The sequence below is a fragment of the Adiantum capillus-veneris genome, chromosome 16, assembly GCF_014529385.1.
Source record: "Adiantum capillus-veneris isolate H3 chromosome 16, ASM1452938v2, whole genome shotgun sequence".
Taxonomy (NCBI): domain Eukaryota; kingdom Viridiplantae; phylum Streptophyta; class Polypodiopsida; order Polypodiales; family Pteridaceae; genus Adiantum; species Adiantum capillus-veneris.
Genome location: NC_140946.1, coordinates 135,333,673 through 135,353,759, shown reverse-complemented (window position 1 = coordinate 135,353,759; position 20,087 = coordinate 135,333,673).

Below are 20,087 nucleotides of genomic sequence, written 5' to 3'. Positions count from 1 at the left end.
ATAGTGCCGCAAGTTGAGGGATCGTACTTGGAGCATGGTATTAGAAATTTGTGTTCTCTTCCTAGGTGGGCCATCTCTCAAGCAATACACCAAAAATGCAAAATCATGTTATATTAGAATAAATTGAGACCACTTGGATGTTAATTGCAACAAAAGGTATACAAGTAAACAATTTTGGAAATACATAAGAATATGAATCTAGTGCATCCATATACTTAGGAACACATGCTACTGCATACAAAATTAACGTGGAAAGGACACCATATATCACACACCACTTTTAAGCAAGGATTTAATATTTACTAATCATTTAAGATTTTATATGATTACTAAGTGTTATTGTCATATTTACATAATTATAGTTTACATCATCACAATTACGTCAATCTGGGGTGACTTTTTAATCCACTAAAAGCCCGTCGAGCTTTTGCTCTTTTCATGTGGGCCCATCGGGAAAAAGAAAAAGCCCAGCAGGCTCGCAACATAAAAAAAAGAAGCCCACGAGGTAGCATTTTTAGAGCCAGAGAGAGAGAGAGAGAGAGAGAGAGAGGGAGTGAGGGGGTTGTGTAGGAACGTGCTCTGCGTGACAATGCATGGAAAGAGCAAAGTACTTGACCACACGGCTCGTGTATTTGTGTTGCGTATGCGTTGTGTGGTAGCATGCCTTGTGTCACATTGTACAAAAATAGCAGTATACCTTACCACACAATGTGGATGTGTGCGTTATCCATTCTACGGAATGGTACTTACCACGGGGACATCATCTCTGTTATGTAGGGAATATGATGTCCTTGTGGTAAGTATTGGCTCATCGTATGGATACTACGGGAACGTGGTGATACTAGTATCATTATGGTGAGCCAACTTCCCTTCCCCATGCAAAAGACATATATAGTCATTGCTCGATAATGAAACCATATGATGCTCGTATTTAAAATGTTTTTAGATTCAGGCGGGACTTGGTCGATAACGTGGCTTATGTGTGTCATTTGTTAGAAGCATGTGTCTATGCATAAACGCGGCGTTCAAGTCATTGACTCAACTTTATGAACACCGCATAAATTGTATCTGCATGTATATGCATTGTTTGTTTGAGTTTTATGTACACAAAATACTTGGTCGGTAATGATGCTGTAAAAAGTGTTTTGTATACAAATTTTTATAATGTCTATGAATATTTATGTTGAGTTTTTTTATAAAAGTATCTCGTATCAAATCATAACGCATCTATAAAAAAAAGAAAAGGAAAATTATAATTAAGTAATAACTATCTGTTGAATTTCAACCATCTTTATTATGTTAGCACTAATTTGGTACCAAAAAGAGCATTTTAGTGTTTTTTTAGGAAATTAAATAAAATGACCTACATGAAATCTAAAAAACATCTCAAGAAAAATAGCAATTGATGTTTTACTAAATTTTGTACTCTATTCTAATTTTAAAAATGAGCAAAATGAGCAAGGTGCATGCAATAATCCATTGTAACTACTTATATATTCGTTTGTCATTCCTTCAATCAATGACCACATGAAAAAATTAATTCATCTAAATTTGCAATGTTTTATGCTGTATATATAGTGCATCTACAACTCCATTACATAACATGCTATTATTTGATGGTTAAGCAAGACATATTTGTTAATTTATGTCATATCCCACAAACTGCGCATGTTGTATTTCTTATTTTTCATTTATTAGTTCTAAAAATAAAGTCCCTGTTTGGATTTTTTTATTCGTCTCATCTATTCGTATACAAATTTACCTCATATGGACACAATTGGAAAATTCATATACACACTTTCATTCATTTTTCATATATAGCAATGTTTTTTTTGCACAAAATTATGCACTATAAATTTTATTTAATGAGTTTAAATTACAAGATACTTGTAATTTGAAACCTTGTAAAATGTTTAATTGATGGGTATTGACGTATAGATACATTATACACCCTAATTTTAGGGTTGAGGTCTATGCAAAATCTTATTTGATGAGAAGTTATATTCAACTTATGGAATTTTTATTAAACTTGCACTAAATTTTTATGATTTTTCTATCTTAAAACTTATCACCATAATCCTAATTTGTTATCAATTTTGACAAAATAAAAACTTGGCAATGTTCTTCACCTCATAACTAAAAATATGATTTAAATGTCTTCTACTGTAACCTAGTCTTTTTAAGTGTTAACAATCAAAATGTAAACTAATGTCGTATGGTTTAGCATAATTTTTTGAAGTGTCGGGTTTTTAAGTCGTATTGTCCAAACAATTAAATCATTGAGTCAATGTATTTCATTTACATTATTGTCATGGTCTGTGTGAACTAGTGTTTGCAATCAAGATATCGTGAATTGGTGTCTTATGATTTGAGATAGTTTTTTTACTTGTTGCATGTCTTTAACCTAATATTTTGATATTCTAATATGTGTGACATTGTTTGTGCGCTATGTAGTTGTAGTTAAATCTTTTTTTTTTACCAGTGCAAAAATGACGCCTAAACAAAGGAAAATCATCATGCGGGCCATTTGCAAGGAGTGCATACATGCAATCTCATTGTGTACAGATGTCAAAACTCAAAAGATAAATGAGAGTGACATTTTTATTAAAGATTCCATTAGCACTATCTGGGAGAATATGGAGTGCAGACAACGTGGAGAAGGCCACTACAAGTTACTCGTGCTACAGGCTTCAGATAATTTAATTTGCATCATAAAATAGAAGGGTGCCTGGCAATATGAAGATGTTGCAGAGACATCAAAGAAGACCTTCCTCCCACTTGCAGTATGGCTAAAGTAGAACTATGGGAAAAATAGTGAGAGGACCAGAAGGTAAAGATGAAGAGAGTGAATGTGCAGGATCAAACCACTTTGTCCAAGAAAATCAAGATGGTGCAAGATGCACGGGGAGTCATCGATTGCCGATCGATGGATGCCAATGGCACCGGAACATTCATGCGCATAGCATTGAATGCCAAGTGCACGCATTTGATATCCATTCTCCATGAATCCCAGTTAGAAGGTTCCAAGATTGGAGCAGGGTTGTTCAGTGACTGCAACTTATAAATTATTCAAAGCATATCCTTCTTTCCAAATAATATCAATATTACATAGGAAAATGCTACAAGGGAGGAACATAAGCAAAATTTGATAGATTCCAAATAGAGCAAGGTATGCAAACATTACACCCCTCCATTTTCACATGCATCATCTTTACTACAAAGACCCCTTGGATCACTCTCTTCCCATACTATAATGGGGGCTCATTGGGAGACCTAATGTGCCGAGCATCCTTCTCCTAAGGTGCATTTCAGCAATGCACAAACTCCAGTATGGCTAGAAGAAATTGCCACTCACAAGTCAACAACTATTGGAGATAGAGAATCGCGTCTTAAAGTAGTGATTGAGAACATGCCATCCATTTTGTACACTTTGGTTGATGACGTTGCGGCCGCTCACTCTACTAGCGTACTGCACTGTGATCTACATCTCTATAACATAATGCTAGATTTCACCGGTGCAAATAAACCTTGTATCAGCATTATTGGTTGGGGCATGATTCTCAAAACCCCAGCCAAGCACGTGTCCAATACTTATGTACATAATGCAGCTCAATCTTCGTTTGCAATTTTGGAGGCAAAGGAACCACGAGAACATGAACTATCAAAGTGGCCATGGATTTCTCCAGAGATCTATGATCCACGATATTTGATTGCATACACAAAGGCCAGCAATATATATGCACTAGGTTTTTTTTACAAGATGTTGATAGATGTTTGGAGTGCAGTTAAGAGAGTATACTTCCCAAATGAAGTGTTTTTCCACCCTGACCACGAGACTGTCAAAGCTATTCATCAGCTGAAAGTGGACACATGGATGAAGTTAAGAGAGCGTGAAGCCAAAAGAAATGCTTCATATATTTTGATATTCTTTAAAGAGCATTTAGAGACAAATCCTAATACTATTCAACAATCATTGAACTTATATCGTCTTTTTATCCGGCTTAAATACTTGAAAATAACCATCGTTTGCTGTAAATGATTTGTCATCTGGGTTTTCTAATTAGATCATCCACCTATAATCAATCATGGTATTGTTGTTCACATGAATAAATTTTCATTTGGGTCAATTGTTTGGAGTCAATAGTGTTGACTATTGTACACATGCACTCTATGCAACTATTATTGATAATTGGTGTCATAAAAACTAATATATTCTAATTCTCCCAAATTATTTCTCATGTTAAACTGATCATTTAATATGGGGAGATACCAGGGGAGTAAAAGCTAGAATATTGGTAAGGCTGCTAGACCGGTCTCAGCAGAGATCCAAAGGGGGGAAGACTGCAAAAGAGCAATGTGCACCAATGGAGCTTAAAAGACCTAAGGTTCAGCTCCATTAAGACTTCCATAGGCTAAGGTTCCTAAATTTAATTTTAATTGTCCAATGGCCAAAGTGGGGGGAAATTGGATGGTTACGGGAAGATTAAAAAGTCTTCCCACATCCCTAGGAAGGAGGGGGCGAGCCCTAATGGTAGGAGAAGAGAAAGAAACACACACACACTCTCCCAAGATCTCCCCAAAGGAAAGAATGAACATGTATGGCAGGCTCCTAGGTGAGTTGCCTCCAATTTTCCCTCAAATCCTATTGGATGGCCATAGAGGTGGACCAATGAGAATTAGGCTATAGAGTAAAATTAGTCTAATAAATTTAAACATTCTTGATAAAAGAACCAATAGAAATTAAGCTCCCTAGAAGACTATTGGACAGTCTACCAAGGGGTCCAATGAGCATCCAGCAACCCAATTGCTTGCTTGATTTCTATTGGCCAGAAGACTAAAAGGTCCAATGAGAGTCTAAATAATATATTTAATTACCTTAAGCTCTCATAAAAGGGAAAGGGGGACACATGTCACAAGGCTATCCATTATCCTTATAATTGTTATTGCCTAAGCTTTGCAGGAGCCAATGGGAAGCCAGCAAGAGCATTTTGGGAGAGGAGTCGACAGAGAGAGAGAGAGAGAGAGAGAGAGAGAGAGAGAGAGAGAGGATGGCATTTTTACTCTAATTAACTTTTCTATAGACACACACAACTCATGTGTTGATCAAGAACTACATCTCCTTCTCCAAGCATTGAGAAGTAGAGGCCTACAACAACAACTCTTAGCTATGGAATGCAAATCCAACCAAGAGCCAAGCTTCAATGGCATGCTCATCTCCTCTGTCATGCTAATTACTATTACCATATACATGTGGTAGTGATGTGTGTGAACACACTTAGGACCACCGGGGCATTTTTTCCCTCTCTAGGAGGTTTTTTTCCCATGCATGTATTGTACATACGCCCATTCATTCTAGGGCTATGTATCTTTCCATTGCACACTAAGTAATATACTCTTTGTGGTGTGCCTTGAGCTTCCTTCATCTTCTCCAAGCTATGTGTGTTTCCTTGCAACCCTAATTCCAACAATTGGTATCATAGCAGGTTGTCTCGCTTTGTTTATCCTCTTTTTGGGCAGTTTTCACATCAGGTGTAGCATTTACCATGGCTGACAACAACACAGATGTGTTCAAGATGTTTGCACTGAGAATAGATTGGATGGGGATAATTACCCTATATGGGCTTACATGATGCAACATGTTCTTGTGTCAAAGGGTGTATGGAATATTGTGCAAGGCATTGATTTATATCCTAGTTCTGAGGATGTAGGCGATGTTGAGGATATTGCAGGTCTTGGTGCAAGGATTGCTGTCGTTAGAGTTGTTTTGTCTATGGTAGAACAAGCTCGTTGGGATGTAAAGGATGTGTAGGCTCATGTGCTGATTATGTTGCTTGTGAAGCGCACCATTACTCCTCACATTCGTTTGACAAAATCTACAAAACAGGATTAGGATATTATGGCAGGTCTTTATGCAAGCCGCAATGAGGCTAAAATTGCATTGCTGCGTAAAGAGCCGGAATCAAAGATTATGCATGAGTAAGATTAAATGGATACTTTCCTTGCTGGTGTCAAGGATATTAATGAGCAACTAATATCTGCAAGAGAAGTCATGTTTTATAGTTCACTTGTGCAGACTCTTCTTGATGCTTTGCCAGATTCTTACCAGACTTTTGCTAGTACTTGGAGACTTATGACCCAAGGAAATCGTGAAGTTGTCAAGTTTGATGCATTATGCACATTTTTGTTGCAAGAGTCACTTTCCAAAAAAAACAAGACTAGGCAACGTGCAGTTGAACAGGCTTTTATTGCAGCTCAAAGAAAAGGTGGGACCAGCAATGTAACCACTTCTTATGGTTTTGCTGCGAGTGGAAAATCTTCTGTTCCTAATGCTTTTGCTGGCAACACTTTGTCTGGCAATTCTGGTGATAAGGGCAAAAAGAAGATGTGCTGCCATTATTGTAAAGCTAATGATCACTTGATCAAGGAATGTCCAAAATTGAAGGCAAAAGAGGCTAAGAAGAAAGAGGTTGGACCCACTAGAGGGTCCAATACAAGTGCATTGATTGTAGAGACTTCTGTCAAAGGAGATTGTGATGTTGATGTTGATGCAAAATGGGCATTTAGTGCATAGTGCACTTATGATCCTATTGTCCATGTTGCATATATGTCAGTTGCTGCAGATTCACATGTGTGGTATTTTGACAGTGGTGCTACAAAGTACATTACCTCACATCAAGGTTTGTTTACCTCTATTGAGTCTGTCCCTCATGGGAATACGGTGACTTGTGCCAACAATGCCTCTTATCATGTTCAAGGAGTTGGAAAGATTGTGCTTATTACTGCTGTAAATGGCAGTTCTTTCACACTTGTTGATGCACTTTATGTACCTGTGATCAAGAAGAATCTTTTGTCTGTATGTGCACTTGCTAGACTTGGACTTGTAGTCAAATTTGTGGATGACAAATGTATAGTTCATGATCTCAATTTTCGTGATGAAATTGTTGCATCTAGCCTTTTGTGTCGTGGGTTGTATAAGCTAACTTTGTATGACAAGTGTGGAAAAATTTTACAAATGCAATTGCAGATTCAAGGGCTATTTCAAATGAAAAATTGTGGCATGCACGTTTTTGGGATTTGAATTTTTCCAGTTTGTTGCATTTGCATAAATCTGATATGGTTTCTTCTTTGCCGCCTCTTGAATCACCTGTCAAACATGTTTGTGAAGGCTGTATTTTGGGTAAAATGCAGCATGCTAAGTTTCTAAAGGATGGTTCAGTTCGTGCTATATGCAGATTGCAACTTGTGCATAGTGATGTTTGTGGGCCTATGCAAACTCCGTCCTTGGGAAATTACTTGTACTTCATTGACTTTCATTGATGACTACTCTAGGCATGCATGGGTATATCCGTTGAAAGCTAAGTCCGAAGTGTTCATGTGCTTCCAACAATTTATTGCTATGGCTGAAAATGTCTCGAAATGTACTATGGGCACCCTCCGTTCTGATCGAGGGGGGGAGTATACGTCTCATGAATTTAATGCACTTCTCACTAGTCATGGAATAAAACACCAATGTACAGTACCAATGGTGTTGCTGAGAGGAAAAACGGGTCTCTTATGGAAATGGCAAGATGTATGGTCAAGCTTTACCAGATTTGTTTTGGCTCGAGGTTGTCATGTGTGCCACTTATATACTCAACAGGTGTCCTACAAAAGAGTTGCAACCTATGACTCCATATGAAGCATGGCATGATAGAAAGCCATCTATTGAGCACATCCATGTTTTTGGACGTTTGGCTTATGGTTTAGTGCCACAAGCGCAGCGCAGAAAATTGAATGATAAGGTTGTCAAATGTATTTTTGTTGGTTATAGTGCTGAAAGCAAAGGTTACAGGTTATACCATTCGCAAACAAAGCGTATTTTCGGCTCACGTGATGTTGTGTTTGTGGAAGATCTATTCAGCCTTTTGCTGACATGTACTAGAGACAGTAACGTAAGCTCACAGGACATTTATGACACATTGTTGCCTCTTTTCAGTGATGGAAGTACAAATCTAAATTCCAATGAGGAAACTGTACAACCTATGGGGGTTTCTGAAAATGTTACAGATCAGCCTATTACTGATGCAGATGTACATGGTGTACTTGATGAGGAAAGGGCTGAAAATGAGCAGGCTAGAGGTATGCCAAAATGGCTAGTGCACACTTTGCGTGACAGTAAATTGGATGCACCTTTGTCTAGTTGTACTCGTTCAGGCTCTTACCATGCCTCTTATGCATCAGATTGTTATGCTTTGGCTGTGTCTAGCTTACATGATGTTGAGGAACCTCTGTCTTTTGATGAAGCACAGAATTCAGAAAATTGGATGGCTGCCATGCAATCAGAATATGATGCACTTATAGAAAATGATACATGGACTTTATGTGATTTGCCTACTGGAAAAAAGGCCATTGGTACAAAGTGGGTTTACAAGTTAAAAAGCAATCCGGATGGTGAGGTTGATCGCCATAAGGGTCAACTTGTTGCAAAAGGCTATGTGCACCAAAAAGGCATAAATTATGAAGAAATTTTTGCTCCCTTTTGTCGTATGACTACTGTTCGTGGATTGTTTTCTATGTGCATTGGCAGCTCATTTTGGTTGGGATGTAAATCAGTCAGACATTGTTACTACTTTCTTGAATGGTGATATATTTGAGGAAGTTTATGTAACGCAGCCTCGCGGTTTTGTCAAGAAATGACAAGAGGAAAAAGTGTGCAGATGTAAGAAGGCTTTGTATGGATTGAAGCAATCTCCTCATGCTTGGTATGAGAAACTTGACACTCATTTGGTCAAATGAGGCTTTTGTAATAGTCCAATAGAAAGCACATTGTTTGTCAAGCATGAGGGCGATGTACTTCTCATTGTTATTCTTTATGTGTATGATTTGCTAACCACTGGTCCTAATGAGGCACATATTTCTGAATTTAAGGCTGATTTGAATGCTACTTTCAAGATGAAATTTTTGGGACTGATGTATCATTACTTGGGCATACAGTTTAAGCAGTGTGATGGTGGTATTGCCTTGTGTCAGAAAAGTTACATAGAGACATTTCTATGTAAGTTTTGACTTGAGGATTGCAAACCTATTATCACTCCCATGGAAACAGGTTTGAATTTGAGCATACATGCTGCTAGTGATCCTGCTGATGTCACTCTTTACCAAATTGTTGTTGGATGCCTCCTTTATGTATGCAACACGAGGCCGAATATTCAATTTGCAGTCTCAAAGGTCAGCAGATTTATGAATAGCCCAGGGTCTCAGCATTGGTAGGATGTCAAGAGGATTTTCTGCTACTTGAGTGGCACTTTACATCTTGGCTTGTTTTATCCGAAGGGGGGATCATTGCCGCCAGACTTACATGCTTTTTCAGACTCAGATTGGGCTCGTTGTTTGACACGCAAGTGTCCACAAGTGGTTTTTGTTTCATGCTTGGCAGTTCATGTAAATCATGGTTGAGCAAGAAGCAACCTACTGTGGCCACTTCTAGTTGTGACGCAGAGTATAGGGCAGTCTTCACAGCTATGATTGAGTGTGTATGGCTCAAATGCCTTATGGCTGATTTGGGTGTTGGACAGGACACTACCAACACTATCTAGACTGACAATCAGAGCGCATTGGTAGTTGCGAGGAACCCAGTTTTTCATTTTTGCACAAGGCACATTGAGGTGCATTACCACTATGTCAAATATAGGCTCTCAACAGGAGATATGAGCTTGGCTTATGTGCCAACACAGGACAAACCTGCAAATCTTTTCACAAAGGCATTGTCTCGTGAGACGTTTGAAGCTTTCCACAAAGCTTTGGGCTACTCCCCTTTGTGGACTGATCATGTCCTCATGGCATGGCACTTCCCTTTACTCATGTGCCATCTCTCGTTCACCGCATCACTCCAAGGGGGATTAGTTACCATATACATGTGGTAGTGATGTGTGTGAAGACACTTAGGACCGCCGGGGCATTTTTTCCCTCTCTAGGAGGTTTTTTCCCTCGTACATTGTATATACACCCATTCATTCTAGGTATCTATCTTTCCATTGCAAACTAAGTAATATACTCTCTGTTATGTGCCTTGAGATTCCTTCGTCTTCTCCAAGCTGTGTGCATTTCCCTGCAACCCTAATTCCAACAATTACTAAGTTAAGTTATGCTATTAGAGTGATTATGTGAGGAGAATACTTCTTTCTCATAAGATACATCTTCTTCCTCTCAACCTTTCCTCATTCCTAGCTTGCTCTCACCATTTTTGAAGGTGTGTGAGGTCTTGGGACTGAGGCTAGGGACACTAGGTGTATTTTTCAAGCATAATTTGGTGTATGAAGCTTCCATCTTCATTGCACCAACGAGTTTTGTCAAGGAACACAAAGATTGTATTGTACAAAAGTGTCCTTTGATGGGAGAATTTATAATACAAAGCCTTTTTGGAGGGGGTACTGGCTCCATGTAAATCTGATCCTCAACTGTTGTCAATTGTTCTATTTCTCTCTCTTTTCAAGTATTGTCTATGCCAAACTAGCTAGGTGTAAATTTCTATATTGATTTCTCAATCTAAGTACTCTCTCTATGCTCATTAGGAACTTGTTCTTAATGAAATGCTCACTATGTTATAAATTTCCACTACACACAAGTTACTAGTGCATTGAATGTTACATTGGTATCGGAGCTATTGGTTTCTCTTTTCATGCTCAAGAAGAGAGTTCCTCAAGCTTGCTACAAATGGTTGGTGGGTGTTATTAATTGCAAAAGAGTAAGTAGAATAGGGATTTTTCATCCTTGAAGAACACCTGCTTTATGCAGTTAACGGGGATATCGTCGAGAGCTATGGTCTTAATAATGGAGTCCTACGGGGCTTGCCTTTGGCTTAACCATTATTGAGCTATTAGAAGCTTGATAGAAACCGTTGTTGTCTTGGCTCTGTTGAACCTTCTCTTCTATTCCTTGCAACTAATAATATTCGAGCCATGGGTATAGATGTAGACAAGGAGGATTTCTTCATCTCTCCTCTCAAACATGAGGATGTAATCCTAGGGGCACCATGGTTTGATTGCATGGCTGCCAATGTTAAATTCCCTGAGAGACAACTCTATTTTAGGTACAAGGAAAATATATGTACATAGATGCTAAGGAGTTGGGTAGCACCATACCCATTGTACATAAGCAAGCTTTCAATAAGTCCATAAAGAGCTCTATTTTCGTGTACATGATTTTTGTTAAAGATTCTCAAAATGAACCTAATGTTTTAGCAAAAGAAGATATAAACAATCAAAAGAAATAAAGTTATCCAATTTCCTCAAGGGATTTCAAGATGCTTTTATTGACGACATCCCTTGTGATCTACCTCCCAAACGAGGGGGTGACGACCATGCAATTGAACTTCTTCGGCCAGGAAGCTCACCGCCTAATAAACCTCCTTATTGAGTTTCTCAAGCTCAAGAAGAGGAGATTATGCGGCAAGTGCATGAGTTGGTTGAGAAAGGCATGGTTAGGCCTAGCTCATCTCCATTTTGTTCACCACTGTTATTAGTTCAAAAGAAAGATGGCACATATTGTATGTGTGTCGACTATAGAGCACTAAATAGTATCACTATCAAGAATAGATTTCCCATTCCACGGGTAGAAGACCTATTTGATCAGCTATAGGGGTCGACCTACTTCAGTAAAATTGACCTAAAAATTGGCTACCAACAAATAAGGATAGTTGATCAAGACATTGTAAAGACCGCATTTTGTACTACGTTTGGTCTTTACGAGTACATTGTCATGCCTCTTGGCTTGACCAATGCACCGGCCACATTTAACAGCGTGATGGAAAAGCTATTCAAGCCTCACCGAAGCTTTATTGGAGTGTTATTTGATGATATAATCATCTACTCTAATTCATTAGACAAACACAAGCAACACCTCCAGGTAATATTTCAAGTTTCATAAGAGAATACACTTTATATTAATCGAAAGAAAAGTGAATTTTTCTTACAAGAGATTCAGTATTTAGGTCACATTATCTCTCAAGATAGCGTCCAAATGGATCCATCAAAGCTAGAGGTAATAAAAGGATGGCCTAATCCAAGGAATTTGCATGATTAAGAATCTTTATAGGTATGTGTGCATACTATAGACGCTGCTTCATATACAAATTCTCACAAATCGCGAGACCATTACATGACCTAACAAAGAAAAATGTTAGGTATATATGGTCCACCAAGGAGAACAATGCTTTGAAAAATCTTAAAGAGAAGCTTATCTCTCAACATGTGCGTACACTATCGGATCTCTCAAAGCCATTTGAGGTCCAATGTGACGCCTGTGGTGATTTCCTTGGAGCTATTTTTCTCCAAGAAGATGACACCATAGCGTACAAAAATCAAAGGCTCGACCCTATTCATCAATCTCTAGGAATATATGAGAAGGAACTCTTTGCAGTTCTACATGCTCTAGACTCATGGACGCACTATCTATAGGGGACTCCTTTCATTCTGTGAATGGATCACCAAAGCCTTAAGTACTTTATGATGCAGACCAAGCTCTCCAACAAACAAATGAGGGGGGGAAATTTCCTTTCGCAATTTCATTTCATATTGCTCACATTGCTGGCAAGCATAATCAAGTAGCTGATGCACTTTCAAGATGACTGAGAGTGAATGTGGTATCCATAGCAACTCACAATGATCTATCTTCTATGATAGATGAGTAAGATATCGATCCCAATTTTAAAGATGTGATTTCATTCCTTGCACTAGGGAAGAAGGAAGAACCATTCACATTACAAGATGGTTATCTTCTCTATGGCAACAAACGATGTGTTACTAACTCATTACATGAGAAAGTAATGCATGAATCCCATGCTCCTCCTTATGCGGGGCATAGAGGGATTCATTCTACCCTAAATAGGATAGAAACATACTGCTATTGTCCTGCCATGAGAGCAAACATACAAGAGTATGTTTCAAAATGTGTGGTATGCCAAAAGATGAAGTTTGATAGAGGGAAGCAACCTAGATTGCTTCAACCTTTTCCAATTCCTAATTCACCATGGGAGATCATATCCATGGATTTTATCTTTGGATTGACCAAGTCTATCCATGGGAATACTGGAATATGGACGATAGTGGATAGGTTTAGCAAACAATTACATTTTACACCTGTCAAAAAGACTGTCAAGGCCCATCAAATGGCAACCCTCTTTAGATCACAAATCTTCAAGTACCACACCTTGCCAATGTCCATAGTGTCGGATAGAGATCCTAGAATAACCAATAATTTTTGGAATGGTCTCTTTGAAAATTTAGGTACAAGGCTAAACTTCTCTTCAACATATCACCCGCAAATGGATGGCCAAAGCGAAATAGCTAACCTTACAATTCTTGATCTACTAAAAGCTGATGTCTTAGAAGTAGATCAAAGGTCCCAATGGGAGAAGTACTTACCTTTAGTGGAGTATGCTTATAATAACAATGTACATACTTCCATGGGAAAAATAGCTTTTGAGGTGATAGAGGGAAGATCAAAAAGTCCCCTACTACTTACGGTAGATCTTCGGTACAGATGAATATAGCCGAGATCTACAAGAATCTTTCCAAAAGATTAAGGATGTTATTTCCATCTCTCAGCAAAGGCAAAAGCTGCTGCTAATAAGCACAGAAGAGCTCTAGCCTTTAAACAAAATGATTGGGTCTTGCTTAAGTTTCCCAAGGCTTGATTAAGGCACACGATGGACATGAATCCTACGGGGCACCAAAAGCACTATGCTAAGTTAGCAAAAAGGTAATATGGCCCCTTTCAAATTCTTAGGTCAATCAATGAGATGATCTATCAACTCAAGTTTCCCAACCATTGGCTCATACACAATGCTTTTCATGTGAGCCTACTGAAGCCTTACAAAGGAGAGCCACCTCAAGAAGCAACCATTGAAGACCCACCGGCGATTGAGGACCAAGAAGAAGTGCTGCAACCTGAGTCCATTCTCCGACACAAAGACAAGGTATTACAAGACGGTAAGACTATCCGATGATATCTTATCAAGTTTAAAAATTATCCTTTTGACGATGCTAGATGGATGCAAGGCATACAATTAAAGGATAACCTAAGACTTGTCAATGCTTACAATGATTCCCTAGAGTAAGAAAATGTAAATATGTATAAATGAACAAAGTTTCTATTTTATAAGAGTCTCTTTTTCTTTATTGTGCACAAATGTTAATAAGTATGCATTCTTAGGATCATGTTTGTGGAGACGACATCTCCCAAACACCAAGTAGAGCTTGCAACTCTACTATGGAAGATTGATACGAACTAATATGCAGATATGCTTGCAACAGCTAAGGCTCTCAATCACTAGTCATCCATTCTAGAACTGTGTCGTAGGGTAAAATAGGGATTCTCTACCTGCTAGCGAATGCACTAATGACTAGGATTTATCTTCTCTACCTCATAGTTGAGGACAACTATGATTTCAAGATAGAGGTGATGTCATAAAAACTAATATCTAATTCTCCCAAATGATATTTTTCTCATGTTAAACTGATCATTTAATATGAGGAGGTACCAAGGGAGTAAAAACTAGAATAGTGGTAAGGCTGCCAGACCGGTCTCAGCAGGGATCCAAAGGAGGGAAAATAGGGATCCAAAGGGAGACAGTTTGCAAAAGAGCAATGTGCACCAATGGAGCTTCAAAGACCTAAGGTTTAGCTCCATTAAGACTTCCATATGCTAAAGTTCCTAAATTTAAATCAATTGTCCAATGGCCAAAATGGGGGAAAATTGGATGGTTATGGGAAGACTAAAAAGTCTTCCCACATCCCTAGGAAGGAGGGGGTGAGCCCTAATGGTAGGGGAAGAGAGAGAAACACACACACACACACACTTCCAAGCTCTCCCCAAAGGAAAGAATGGACACATGGAAGGCTCTTAGGCTAGTTGCCCCCAATTTTCCCTCAGATCCTATTGGATGGCCATAGAGGTAGACCAATGAGAATTAGGCTAGAGTAAAATTATTCTAGGCAGTTTAAAAGTTCTTGATAAAAGAACCAATAGAAATTAAGCTCCCTAGAAGACTATTGGATAGTCTACCAAGGGGTCCAATGAGCATCCAGCAGCCCAATGGCTTGCTTGATTCCTATTGGCCAGAAGACTAAAAGGTCCAATAAGAGTTTAAACACCATTTTAGATGAAATGGGAAAATCCCAGAACTTTGGGACTAATTTCAACGCCTATGGATTCTTATTTCCCATTAAATTTGGAAAAATTTCATTTAATTTGGGAATGTGACAAAGAGATAGATTCTCAAGAAAATGGTGGTGTTGAGAAACACCTTTTAAATTTTTTATTTTTATGTGGGTGTTTCAAAACACTTGATAAAAGAGATAGATTCTCAAGAAAATGGTGGTGTTGAGAAACACCTTTTAAAATATATTTTTTTATGTGGGTGTTTCAAAACACTTCATAAAAGAGATAGATTCCCAAGAAAATGGTGGTGTTGAGAAACACCTTTTAGAATTTTTATTTTTATGTGGGTGTTTAAAAATAATTCATAAAATCATACATAAGCTAGGGAAATAAAACAATGAGCAAGATATAAAATGCTATTCAATTTCTCCTATTAAGCTAGCCTGTGCCTTCTCCATGACATTTGATGGGATCTTGATTGTTTCCGCAATTCTTCCACCCCTTGGAGTCCATGACCATACAATTGTATCAACACACTCCCAGCGCTTTAGGTCAGCAAGATTGCAACACCAACTCTTTTTCCAACAATCCTCATACTGTTCTTGTATTGTGGGATTTCGTTTTCGATGTTTAGGTGCCCAATACTGAATCAAAACTTTCTTGTAGTTAGGAGATGATTTTTCTACATCAACGTTTGACTCTGCCACTCCTAGCCATATCGGATATTCAGGATCTGCGGGTCTCACAAGAACAAGATCCCCTTTTCTTACATCAATTTGACGCCTAAAGGCCTCTTGTGGCCTTGCACTTTGAGGACCAACATAGTGATCATTCAATTCTTCATATCCTTGAAACTCATCTGTGTCTTCCTCTATCTCTTGCATTCTATGACTCCCTATAGTCTTTCGCCAAAATGTTGTATATTCACCAATGTGTTTATTAGTTGGTTGTTCAAGCTCATTGATTATGTTTTGCCAATAAGTGATAACAGGCTCCATGTATTTTGTGGAGTCATGGTCCTTTCCCTTTAATAGAGAACATCTTTTCCAAAATTCAAGATATGACTTAATCCCTGTGCGCTCCCTGCCGCACTGTCGAAGCAAAGGACTTGCCGATACACCGTGTGCGAGCCACAAATGGCTCCCAGCACACAACAAGCCCAAACTAGCAAGCTCAGGAGAGCAAAGGGTGTGTCACTCACCGCTCTACGCTCGCCTTTGTAGTGGATTCCTCACCGCGATGAAGAAGAAGCTGCAGTCATGCCGCGCTCAACCGCCTCGCCGCCGTCGTGCCGCCGCAACGCTCGATCGCACACACACTCTCTCTCTCTCTCTCTCTCTCTCTCTCTCTCTCTCTCTCTCTCTCTCTCTCTCTCTCTCTCTCTCTCTCACTCTCACACACACACACACACACACACGCGCACACACACAAGGAGATGGTGAAGGAGAAGGTGGAGATGGAGCAAGAGCAGCTTCTATTGCACAATGAGAGAATGACTCAATTTTAGGTTTGATTGGCTTTTATGTGAGCTCACCCCATTCACACTTGGGCGCCCATGCTTAGCCAACTAACCCTAGCATGTTCGTGTTAGAGTGCGCCTCTCATCGGCGATCACTCTACCTTTCCCTATTGGACCGACAAGCCCGGTGCCGGACTCTACTTAAATAAATAATACGGTTACGGTGTCTGTCGTAGGCGATAGGGTGTCCGTGAGCCACGAGGGTTAACATTGCCCCCCTTCCTGATGTAGATTCCGTCCTCGGAAGCTATTGAGTTGAAGCTTGGTATGTCCATGTTGTAGAGCATCTAGATTTGAATCTGCAAGGCAAAGTCACTGTTTTAGCAAGCGGAATTATATTGCCATAAATCATGAGGGGAATGTAAAGTACATGTGGAAATGAGTAAATGCAAGATTTATGAAATGTTAGACTGCCATTAAGGACAAATAAATTGCACTTTGAGTAAATTAATTAATCAAGAGTTTTGAGCTTATGGGTGAGTCTATCAATTAGTTAGCTATGACTAAGGTTAAAACAACTACTCTAGTACTAGCAAAGCTAAGAAGATTATCTAAATGCAAGATTCCCTAATTATGCTTTTCAGCTTTGATTAGCCAACTCGCTCTCACAACTGCAAACAAAAGCTTGAAATGTTAAATGTAAGCTCAATGGAAGTCTTTTAATTTTTCTTTTTTCTTTTTTCTTTTTTTTTAATACTTTTTTACTTTGGGTCACAATCATGTGACGTGTGTGCTTATTTTGTATGTCCGGGATTTTTTGCTTCTCAAGGAAAAGCGCCCACACTGGGAGCCTCTAGGGCTCTAGTACCATAGACAATACATGTGAGTGAAGTACCAATTCAAGCCAGGATTTCTCTTCCAGCGTAAGATTTTTCATTTGTGGCACTTATGTCTTTTTTTTGTTTTTTTTTTTGCTTCCATTTCCTTGGTATTCGCACTAGTGTTTTTTGTTGTTTAAGTGAGCAAGCTTTCTCTGCTTAAAACATTCCTAAGGTCTCAAATACTCGGATAATTTTATTAGCTAGGCCTAGTGGTCAAGTAATTGAGTTAACCTAAAGTCACGGTCTCCTAATCTCCAGGCTCATCCATAAGATTAAACTGGAGTTCAATCAACTTAAGAAAAGACAAATTTATACATCTATAATGGCAGATAACAATCATAACTATTGCACTCAAACAAAGCATGAAAAATCATTATTAGCAACTACACATATCCACCAACATGAATCATGGAAAGTAGTACACCTGGAGGTATGGAGTGGCTCATTTCGTTGAAGCAGATGTCCTCAGCCATGTGGATGGAGATCCATATAAGTCCTACCTAACACATCCAAAAACAGGCACTATACCTCTAGGAGGCATGTCAGTGTGAAAAATTAAAACTCCTAAAAAACAAACTCAAAACACAATCCAGACCCCTAACCTACCTATCTGTCACCCCTTTTAGAATCAAGGAAAGAGGATATTATATAAACCGGGTGGCCACCCTAAGGCTAGGCCTCTATCCTCGTCATCTAGATAAATAAAATCGTTGTCTGTGAGGCCATAGTCTTCCTCGGCCTCTATTAGTTCCTCTTCATCATCCTCTTGTGCAAGCATGCTAACTAAGAACCTCGCGATGCGTGGATACTCATCTTGTGCAAAAGAATAAGCATGTGCCACTGGAGACACATTCGCTACTGGGTAGGGATCACTAATTAGCCATAGACGTATCAGCCATTCTAACTCCTGAAAATTTCTCTCACATCCAAGGCTCTCTATCAAATCCCATTCGCAAGAAAGTATAGGGTAGCATACGTAGAACACTTGAGGAAAAGACAAAGGGTACCTTTCATCAAAAATAGAAGTGCATGCCTCTGGTGAAGTAGCCATTTCTGACAATACAGATAGATTTGGTTAGGCCTTTAAAACATAAGAGTTGTTTTTGTGTGTTGCTTGAATTGACACGGTGAATTTGGACTTATATGTAAGATCTGATAGGGTGCTCTCTCGTTGCTAGTCGCTCTTGCTCTTTACTATTTTTGTTTTTTGTGAGTATAAGGCTATATATATACATTCCCTAAGATTGGAATTGAGAGGTCAGGGAGGAAGGTTGAGAGGGGAGCGAGTGAATGATTGATGTTAGCAAACACTCCCCCCTTCCTTGGGTAGATCATACCTTTTGGAATGAGGTCGTCACCTTTTGAAACCAATTGTTCCAAGTTGTTATGGGTGAAGGTTTTAACCAATAGTTTTCGACCGCCCTATGCGTTTCATCTAGTTGCAAGGGTGGTAAGGTACTCTCCCATGATTTGATTTGCAATATTGTTGTAGGTGGTGAACTTACCCCGGGAGGTGCAAACTCTTTCGTGCTTGTATGGATATGTATAGTGGTAGGTGGAGGTTGTGTCGAAGCTTCTATTTGCGTATAGGAACTACATGAAGAGCAAGAAGCTTCATTTGATTTCCCTATTTTTGAGCTAGGTGGAACAAATCGTTCTTTCTTTGGTACCCAAACTAGCTCTAGAGCGGGTGTGTAACATTCCATGATTTTTTCCTTTCCGCGATTTTCAATTTGTTTTGGAGCCACAGGATTGGGTTTACATGGGCCAGGTGACAGGTAAGAGTACACTTTACATTTGGGCACCCAGATTTGATCATTTCCTTCATAGTATCCTTGGGCTTCCAATAGTCGTTTAGGAATCCAACGCAACGTTTCTTTACATTTCTTGGAGTGAGTGGGACGGTTCTTACGAGGTTTCCGTTTTTTTGCATCAACCATGCTCACTACAGAAGCTTTAGGGACCCACTTGTATGTTTTCTCTGTTATATTAGGATGGTTCTTGTGTGTCTCAAGCTTTCTTTCAACTACATCAGTTGAAGCTCTAGAGAGTTGGGCTATGGGGACGTATGGTTCAACCTCCTAGACATGCAATTTCTTGGGTTTTATTTTTTTAGGCAATATCTCAGGGACTATGGCTTGAGTGGTAGGGCTAAGAGTTGGTTTTTGCGTTGTAACACCCCCAGTCCCCCAATCAATAGTGCATTTGGTGGCTATCATCCACGTGCGGCCTAGGTTTATATTACCCTCCATAGTTCCAGTAGGCATGACCAAAAAGTCTTGAGCTACAATTCCATTGTCATAACTGACAGAAGTGTGCCAGATTCCAAAAACCGTAGTTTTTCTCTTGTTGACACCCTTGACTTGGATAATACTCTCAGATAGAGGTGGCTTCCCTAACTAACACCACACTCCATAGGATAGCAGATTATATTTAGCACCCGTGTCCAATAAGGCGTTATATAGCACTTTTCCATAGGCACTATTTAACTCAATAGGGTATCGTAGAGGTGTCTTAGAGTCCAACCAATCCTCTTCGATTTCCACGTGGAATGCATTTGTGACTCCAAGGTTAGTCTCTCGTTTTTGTCTTATACGTTGTTGTCGCTC